The 9,740-nt window shown below is 41.6% G+C and overlaps 1 pseudogene; it reads right to left on the bottom strand.

Moving 5' to 3' along the window:
* Positions 1-8,642: 8,642 nt before the first annotated feature.
* Positions 8,643-9,606, bottom strand: LOC146675107 (uncharacterized; annotated as a pseudogene).
* Positions 9,607-9,740: the final 134 nt, after the last annotated feature.

Below are 9,740 nucleotides of genomic sequence, written 5' to 3'. Positions count from 1 at the left end.
CCAGTACCGGTCCGTGAGTCGTTTGGTACCGGGCTGCGAGAGTTGAGGCTCAGGTGTGAAATGTATGGTTTTCAGGGTTTTTATCGGTTTTCAGCGTTATTTTGTTATCGTTTTTATCGTTAACTTGGTTTTCCTGGGTCTTTTCAGGTGTGTTATCAATAAATCTCCTTTTTTTCGGTACCGGTACTAGTTTTATTTTGTTGTATTTATCCGTGACACCTTAAGGCCGGTCCGTGAAAATAATGTCGGGCATAAACCGGTCCGTGGCGCAAAAAAGGTTGGAGACCACTGCTTTAGAGAATTCTATACAAATTTATACCAGTCTGAGATGGACATAACAAGGCTTAACTCAGGCTTTTTCCTAAATGACTTAGTATTCCCTCAGCTCTCTGAAGATCAGGTTAGCCTGCTGGAGTCACCCATAACATTGATGGAGGTGGATAAAGCTATAGCTGCACTCCAGTCAGGGAAATGTCCTGGGGCAGATGGCTTCCCAGTAGAATTTTTTAAGGTAATGAAAGTGAAGTTAAATAGTTTATTAAGGGTTTTTAATAAAGCATTTGAAGAATCGAAACTCCCAGAATCTATGTACTAGGCTAATATAACATTGATAGCTAAAAAAGATAAAAATCCGGAGTCATGCTCATCTTACAGGCCTATTAGCCTTCTTGGTGTTGATAATAAAATACTTTCAAAGACACTGGCTCTTAGGCTAGAAAAAGTAATGTGCTCTATTGTGGATGTTGACCAGACAGGTTTTATTAAGGGGGGGAATTCTTATAACAATACTCGACGCCAATGTTCCCTCTAAATTTTCATGTGTCTGAGCGAACCCACAAACTCCCTGAGTGGTCCCTTGGACCACTGTGAGCAACAGCAGACGTGTGCACTTTGGGCACGCCAACATCGAATCCATCCAAGTTACATGGTTTATTAAAATAATCAAATTACAGCATTTACATTTATGTTAGACTACTTTTAATTAAGTGCTTTAGCCCACATACAATGAAAATTTAAAAAAAAATCTTGTTCATGAACTGTGTAGTATGTTAACACTATTGGAAGTAAAAATAACTTGAACTCCAATTTTGTAAACACAACTTTCTTTCTTTTTATAAAGCTCTGACTTGTATTATGAGTCTGTGGTCTGGGAGAGAGTCCTGTAACTCTCTGTCTGCAAAATACAGTATATAATGATACAATGCTGGGCAATTAATTATATAGTTACTTCTTCAAAAAAGTAACTATATAATTACTTATGCAAGAGTTTTTTGCAGCTGTTTACCAAAAAATGCAGCCAAGGCGTTTTTTAAAATAAGCATTTCAAACTACTTACAGAACAATCAGGTGTTCTGCATCAAATTTGATGCCACATAAATTATTTGTGCCACTCCAAAAAATAATTTCTGTCCATGTAACAGTGCGGCCCTTAGCGGCTGGAAACACAGTGAGATGGACCAAGGCAAGTGTAGTGAGAAAGAGTTTGGTGCAGTGAGATGAGTACCTGCTTTCAGTACCAGAAGGGCCAGGTTCGAATCCTGCTCAGGGCAAGTGTAGTGGAACAAAAAAAGCATTTATTTGCTATACAGCTCTCCTTACAACAATTAATTTGTCAAGCTTCTTCACAGCACAAAAATCCACACTCTAATGACAACTGGCAGCCTTAAATATGTGCAGCTGTCACAGACTTAACCATTATTCCACTCAGGTAAATTCTTAAATCCCAACCTTCCACCACAGTATACAATATATCAATAAGAATAAATAAATACATTTTCACATTTACATATTAATAAATATTTCACACTTTAATGATACACCAAACCCAATATTATAAAAACCCAGAAACCCAAGCACAAAAAGATTCACCACACTCTTTACCCATGGTCTCTCCCGGAACCTTTAAATGGTGTCTGGACCCCCGGGGAAACATTTGCCCAAACACCTTGAAGAGGACACAGGCAAGAAAGGTGAGTAATCATTATCTTACAAACACCTATTTGCACCACTTTTATCCCTAGATTTCACACACACATTTGCATTAGTTTTCCTTACTGGTAAACCTTGATCACAACCACCATTCTTCTCTCCTGACAGACAACCACCACATTCCTTGATGAGGAGCAGCTGTGCCGGATCTGAAATAAGGCTACCAACTGATTTTAAAATTCCCAATAAATAGTCAATAAATATTTAAACTTCTTGTGTGTGCAAATCCATGCTTAAAGTGCCATGCTAAATAAAGTGCTTGATAAGGTGCTTTTAATAAAGTGAAAGGTGTGCTCTAAAGTGCTATACAGATAATATAAATAAATATAGTAAGGGAGTCCTCTTCCTTACAGTCCACTATGAGATAAAGGAGAACATCACAAGCCTGATACCTGCAGGCCTGACAACAGGAGATGTATCACTCAATGAATGCGGCAATATTAATGATAATACTTAAATGTACAGAAATATACAGTTGGTTTAAATAATAATGGATTGCATTCATATAGTGCTTTATGAGACCATCAAAGTGCTTTACAATTCCACTTTATAATTCCCCTCTGGCCATCACCAGTAGATGGTAGGTGAAGTGTCTTGCCCAAGGACACAACGACCGAGAGTGTCCGAGCCGTGGCTCGAACCAGCAACCTTCTGATTACAAGGCAAACTGCCAACTTTTGAGCCACGATCGCCCTAAATAACAATAATAATATGTCTGTGAAGGTTCTGAGTCATCCAGGTCATCGTAGTCAAAGGAGCTTGCAAAGAAAAGCGTCTGGACTTCTTTAAGTTGCTTGAAGACGTTTCACCTCTCATCCGAGAAGCTTCTTCAGTTCTAAGGTCAAATGGTGGAGAGTCCCAGATATAAACCTAGTGGGAGTAACCCCCCACAGAGGGACAAAAGGACCCCCTGATGATCCTCTAATCGCCTGAGCCAAGGTGTGAAACTGGGTGTGGGTCCCAATCAGCCAGAGTTTCGGGTGTGTTCATTGTGAAACCTGGCCCCACCTTATCATGCGAATTCCTGAGGTCAGATGGCCCAGGATGTGATGTGAGTGGGCGTTAAGGCGTCTGGGAAGGGATCTCAAAACTGGATTATAGATGGCAGAGAGTTGGTGTCGTAAACCCCCGCCTCTGTTCAAAGATGGTCGCTCACAGTGGACATAGATGGCTTCTTTCACTCTTTCAAACCATCTGCCCTCTCTGTCCAAAATGTGAACATTGGCATCCTCCAAAGAGTGTCCTTTATCCTTAAGATGCAGATGGACTGCTGAGTCTTGTCCTGTGGAGGTGGCTCTTCTGTGTTGTGCCATGCGCTTGTGAAGTGGCTGTTTGGTCTCTCCAATGTAGAGGTCTGGGCATTCCTCGCTGCACTGTACAGCATACGCCACATTGTTAAGTCTGTGTTTTGGTGTTTTGTCTTTCGGGTGAACCAGTTTTTGTCTGAGCGTGTTGCTGGGTCTGAAATACACCGGGATGTCGTGCTTGGAGAAAACTCTCCTGAGTTTTTCTGATACACCGGCTACATAGGGGATGACAATGTTGTTGCGTCTGTCCTTCTTATCCTCCCTCGCTGGTGTCTGGTCTTCTTTTCTGTGCCTCTTTGCTGACTTTAAGAACGCCCATTTAGGATAGCCGCATGTTTTGAGTGCTTCCTTTACATGTGTGTGTTCCTTCTTTTTTCCTTCAGGCTTAGAGGGAACATGTTCTGCCCGGTGGTGTAGGGTCCTAATTACTCCAAGTTTGTGTTCCAAAGGGTGATGGGAGTCAAAGAGGAGGTACTGGTCCGTGTGTGTGGGCTTCCAGTAAACTTCGATGTTGAGTTTGCCGTTCTCTTCAATGTGCACAGTGCTGTCCAGGAAAGGCAAACAGTTGTCCTTTGTGTCTTCCCTGGTGAACTTGATGTTTTTATCCACAGCGTTAATGTGCGCAGTGAAGGATTCCACTTCTTGTGTCTTGATTTTGACCCAGGTGTCGTCCACATATCTGTACCAGTGGCTGGGTGCTCTTTCAAAGGAAGAGTACCCAGCCACCAGACAACAATAATAATAATAATTATTATTTGATGTAAAAAAAGTTTATACGAATCATTTTATATATTTTTCCATAGCATTACATTTGAATTTAACAGTTCAATCTTTCAAATAATGGACAAATATTTGTGAAATTATGATGCATTTGTGAATGTATTTTAACAATCTAAATATGCATATGTACAGACAGATACTTTTAAAAAAACAAGAAAATTATGTTTTATTACATTTACAGTGATTTTATGTTAATTTACATTTGACATGTTAAATCACAGTCTATTTATGTGAATTTAATGATATTCTAGAACAGTGGTTTTTAACCTGGGTTCGATCGAACCCTAGGGGTTCGGTGAGTCTGTCTCGGGGGTTCGGCAGAGCTTCCACCGTGACAGGCACGGCTCATTTTGTGCACCAATAAAAAACATATCTATGTCTTGAATTTGAAAAAAATCATATTTTATTTTTCACTAAAGAGGGGTTCAGTGAATGCGCATATGAAACTGGTGGAGTTCGGTACCTCCAACAAGGTTAAGAACTACTGTTCTAGAAGAACAGTACAAAACTGTAAAATACACAGTAAAATACTTTTATATCATGATTTTTTTTTTTTACAGTGTGGAACAGTCGAGACAATTGCAGCTAGCACATCATAGGACACCAGGCAGAATTCTTTGTGTGATCTCGTGCACGAGGGAGATGACCGAGATGAGCGCTACCGCTCGAACCCCAGTCACTCTCAGTCAGCGCCCCATAGCACTGCTCTTTATTGTGGTTACATGAATATGCATAGTCTCATTAACATATGACATCTCAAAAGGAATATACGTGAACAAAGAGTACCAGTCTGTGTATGTGTATGTATATGTATGTGTGTGTGTGTGTGTGTGTGGGGGGGGGGGGGTTATGTGTGTATGTGGGTCAAGATATGACCCTGTGATTGCCTCCTTAAAAAAACGGTGCCAGGAGTCCAGCGGTCCACCTAAAGAAAGGGCTCTTGTACTCAAACAGATACACAGTAGGTGTCCTCCCATACTATATAGGCAAGGCAAGTTTATTTATATATAGCACAATTCAACAAGGTGATTCAAAGTGCTTTACAGAGACATTAAAAAACAAAAACAAATAAAAAGCATGATTTAAAATTGATTAAAAAAAACTTTTTGAAATTTAAGCTTAAAAGTGTGGATTTGGTGTTTTATTCAAATGCAGCTGAGAACAGGTAAGTCTTCAACCTGGGTTTAAATAAACTGTGTGAAACTGAGTGTTTCAGCTGATCTGAGGCTTTCTGAGAGTTTGTTCCAGATATATGGAGCATAAAACCTGAATGCAGCTTCTCCATGTCGGGTTCTGACTCTGGGAACTGATAAAAAACCGGATCCAGATGACCTGAGGGATCTGGAAGGTTCATACTGGGTCAGGAGGTCACTGATGTATTTTGGTCCTAAACCATTCAGTGCTTTATAGACCAGCATCAGAACTTTAAAGTCTATCCTCTGACGGACAGACAGCCAGTGTAAAGACCTCAGAGCTGGACTGATGTGGTCCACTTTTTTGGTCTTAGTGAGACCTTAGTGAGAGTTCTGAATGAGCTGTAGTTGTCTGACTGATTTTTTAGGTAGACCTGTAAAGATGCTGTTACAGTAGTCAAGCCTACTAAAGATGAATGCATGGACTAGTTTTTCCAGGTCCTGTTGAGACATCAGATCTTTTATCCTTGAAATATTCTTGAGGTGATAGTAAGCTGATTTTGTTATTGTCTTAATGTGTTTTTCTAAGTTTAGGTCTGCATCCATCACTACACCCAAATTTCTCACCTGGTTTGTGGTTTTTAGGTGTATAGATTGAAGTTCTCTGGTGACCTGTAATTGTTTTTCTTTGGCACCAAAGACTATTACTTCAGTTTTGTTTTTGTTTAGCTGGAGAAAATTGTGGCACAACCAATCATTAATTTCCTCAATGCATTTACCAAGAGCCTGTACAGGGCCTCGGTCTCCTGGTGACATTGTGATATATATTTGTGTGTCATCTGCATAGCTGTGGTAGTTTATTTTGTTGTTCTTTATAATCTGTGAAAGTGGGAGCATGTAGATGTTAAACAGAAGGGGTCCCAAGATGGAACCTTGGGGAACTCCACATGTGATACTTGTCTGCTCAGATGTGAAGTTACCTATTGATACAAAGTATTTCCTGTTTTCTACGTATGTTTTGAACCAGTTTAGTACAGTTCCTGAAAGACCTGCCCAGTTCTCCAGTCGTTTGAGTAATATGTTGTGGTCAACTGTATCAAATGCTGCACTGAGATCCAGTAAAACTAAGACTGACATTGTTCCACTGTCTGTATTCAGACATATGTCATTAAACACTTTGGTCAGAGAGGTTTCAGTGCTGTGGTTCTGTCTAAAACCTGACTGGAAGGCACCGTAGCAGTTATTCTGTTTTAAGAAGTAACTGAGCTGTTGAGAAACTGCTTTTTCAATGATCTTACTTAAAAATGGGAGATTTGAGATCGGCCTGTAGTTGTTTATTTGTGTCTTGTCAAGATTGTCCTTTTTCAGTATAGGTTTTATTACAGCAGTTTTTAGTGATTCTGGAAACACACCTGATAATAAAGAAAAGTTGACGATCTGTAACAGGTCTGACTCCAAAGTCTTTGAGACCTTTTTGAAAAAACTTGTTGGCAGGACATCTAAACAGCAAGAGGAGGAGTTCAGTTGACCTAAGATGTCCTCCAGGTCTTTGCTGTTAATAGGGTAAAACCGTTTGATGGTGTTTAAACAGTTTTTCGGTGGACACAGTACATATCCTGAATCTGCTGTTGATGTACCAATTGCTTGTCTAATCTTTTGGATTTTTTCTGTGAAGAATTTGGCAAAGTCATTGCAGGCCATGGTCGAATGAAGTTCAGCTGCCACTGACACAGGAGGGTTTGTTAGCCTGTCAACTGTAGAAAATAAGACCCGAGCATTATGGCTGTTTTTGGTGATGATGTCAGAGAAATAGGACCTTCTTGCACTCCTCAGCTGTAAATTATAATTGCGAAGTTTCTCTTTATAAATGTCATAATGAACCTGGAGGTTTGTTTTTCTCTATCTGCGCTCAGCTTTCCTACACTGTCTTTTTTCATTTTTCACTAGTGTGGAGTTTCTCCATGGAGACTTTTTTCTTCCAGAGATAACCTTCACCTTAATGGGAGCAATAGTGTCCATAACATTTAACATTTTAGCATTGAAGATATTGATGAGCTCATTGACTGAACCTCTGGACAGGTCAGGTGTTAATGGAAGACCTGGTTAAAGATCTCACTACAGTATTCAGTTATACACAGTTTTGTGATCACTGCTGTTGATATATTTGTGTGGGCTGAGATTTTACTTTCAAAGAAAACACAGTAATGATCAGACAGGCCCACATCAGACACAGTAACCTTTGAAATGCTCAGGCCCTTGGAAATCAGTAGGTCAAGAGTGTGTCCTCTATTATGTGTGGCCTCTGTTACATGCTGAGTCAGCTCAAAATTGCCCAGAGTGTTACTCAGGTCTTTAGTCCCTTTGCCCTGAGGGTTGTCCACATGGATGTTAAAATCCCCAACAATAATTACACAGTCGTAATTAACACAGATCACAGACAGCAGTTCACTGAGGTCATTAAAAAAGTCTGTGCAGTGTTTGGGAGGCCTGTAAACATTAAGAAACACAACTTTGGATGGGGCCTTCAGCTGTAAAGCCACATATTCAAAAGACTGAAAACTTCCAGGAGATAGCTGCTTACATTGAAATGATTCATTAAATAAGACAGCAACCCCTCCTCCTCTCCTGCTCGCCCTGACCTCACTGATAAAACTGTAGTTAGGAGGGGTCGTCTCGATGAGAACAGCTCCACTGTTACTTTGGTCCAACCAAGTTTCAGTTAAAAACATAAAATCAAGGCTGTGCTCAGTGATTAAATCATTAATTAAAAATGTTTTCCCAGCTAAAGATCTAGGGCAGCACGGTGGCACGGTGGTTAGCACTGTTGCCGCACAGCAAGAAGGTCCTGAGTTCAATTCCAACATCAGGCCGGGGTCTTTCTGTGTGGAGTTTGCATGTTCTCCCCGTGTCTGCGTGGGTTCCCTCCGGGTACTCTGGCTTCCTCCCACCGTCCAAAGACATGCAGCTTGTGGGGATAGGTTAATTGGCTAACCCAAATTGTCACTAGGTGTGAATGTGCAAATGAATGTGAGTGCGAATGGTTGTTTGTCCCTGTGTGTTAGCCTTGCGACAGACTGGCGACCTGTCCAGGGTGTACCCTGCCTCTCGCCCTATGACAGCTGGGATAGGCTCCAGCGCCCCCCGCGACCCTGAAAAGGATAAGCGGAAGTGAATGGATGGATGGACAGCTAAAGATCTAACGTTTAATAAAGCCAGCTTAAGTGTTTTAGAGGTATTATTTGTCCCCTCGTGTTTGGGAGCAGTCTGTGGCACACAAGGTATGTTTACTATGTTTAAAGGTCTTTTAGAGTGCAGCTCTCTGTTTTTTGACCAGGCCACATGTCTCCTTCTGTCACCTAAAAGTACAGAAATTTTAAAACCTTCTAGTAAACAGGGTCCCAGCTTCTCCTGGGAAAAGTCACCACTGCCATAATCACACATCAGACTGCGGAGACAGAGCATGAAGGTGGTAAGGAGGAACTAAGGGGGGCGAGGCTGGGCAATGTGACTTCGATTGCTCTGTTGAGGATGGGGCTCGATGGCAAACCTTTGGCTGCTCGGGTGGGGGGTTTATGGGGGACAAAAAGGGATTGGGCCGGGGGGGAGATCTGATCCCAGCATTGACCCGCTCCATCATCTTCTCAGTGAATTTCAGGTGTGGGGAGGAGGGAGAAAGGGAGGTGGAGGAGGGTGATGGCCTGTCAGGGGTTTGGGGGACTGGGGAAGATCATGGTCCCTGGTCCTGGTCCTGGTCGTTGGTGTTGTTGAGAGAGTTGGAGGCAAATAGGGAACCCTCTTCTTGCCTCAGATGTCTCTCCTTTCTGAGGCTCTTCCCGGGTGGGGGCAGATGAGGCTCCTCCTCAAGGTTTCTGCTGGGCTGTCTGTTCTTGCAGTACTGTTTGTTCCTCTTTATGAGATAACTCCTCATTTATCTCAGTCTTGGCACCAAGCACAGATGGATGACGTATGGAATAAAACAAGTTGGAGGTGAACAGTTTCACCCCTGACTTGTTAAAATTAAATCATTTGCTTTAAACAGATGCCTGCGTTCCCAAAAAATATTAAAATTGTTTATGAAAAATTGAGTGGTCAGTACATGCTGATATAAGGCATTTATTCAGTGCAAACAACCTGCTGAATCTCTCGTCTCCTCCTCTGACGGGCTGTACAGGTCCACTGACGAATACAGCTGCATTCAGAGAGTTTACAGTATTTAATAATCCAGTAAAGTCCCGTCTCAGAACCTCCGACTGTTGTTTGGACACATTGTTTGATCCTGTATGCAGAACAATGTTTGTCACAGTTGGATATTCATCTGCAATTTGAAGAATTCTCTCCTTCAGGTTGTTGACCATATCCTTAGGAAAGCAGAGGACTTTAGTGTTCTTACCGCACATCCTTTGTACATCCTTTACAGCAGAGTCACCCACAATCAGAGTTTCAGGCAGAGCCTTTAGCTTTCCCTGTGGCCTTTTACTTTTCAACAGATATTCAGACCTTACTTTGCTACTTTTAGATGGATGGTTGTCCG

The sequence above is a fragment of the Rhamphochromis longiceps genome, linkage group LG3 (genome assembly GCF_057381845.1).
Source record: "Rhamphochromis longiceps isolate RC_006_pf linkage group LG3, R_longiceps_female_GT1.1, whole genome shotgun sequence".
NCBI classification, from domain to species: Eukaryota; Metazoa; Chordata; class Actinopteri; order Cichliformes; family Cichlidae; genus Rhamphochromis; species Rhamphochromis longiceps.
This window is presented reverse-complemented; position numbering and strand designations above follow the sequence as displayed.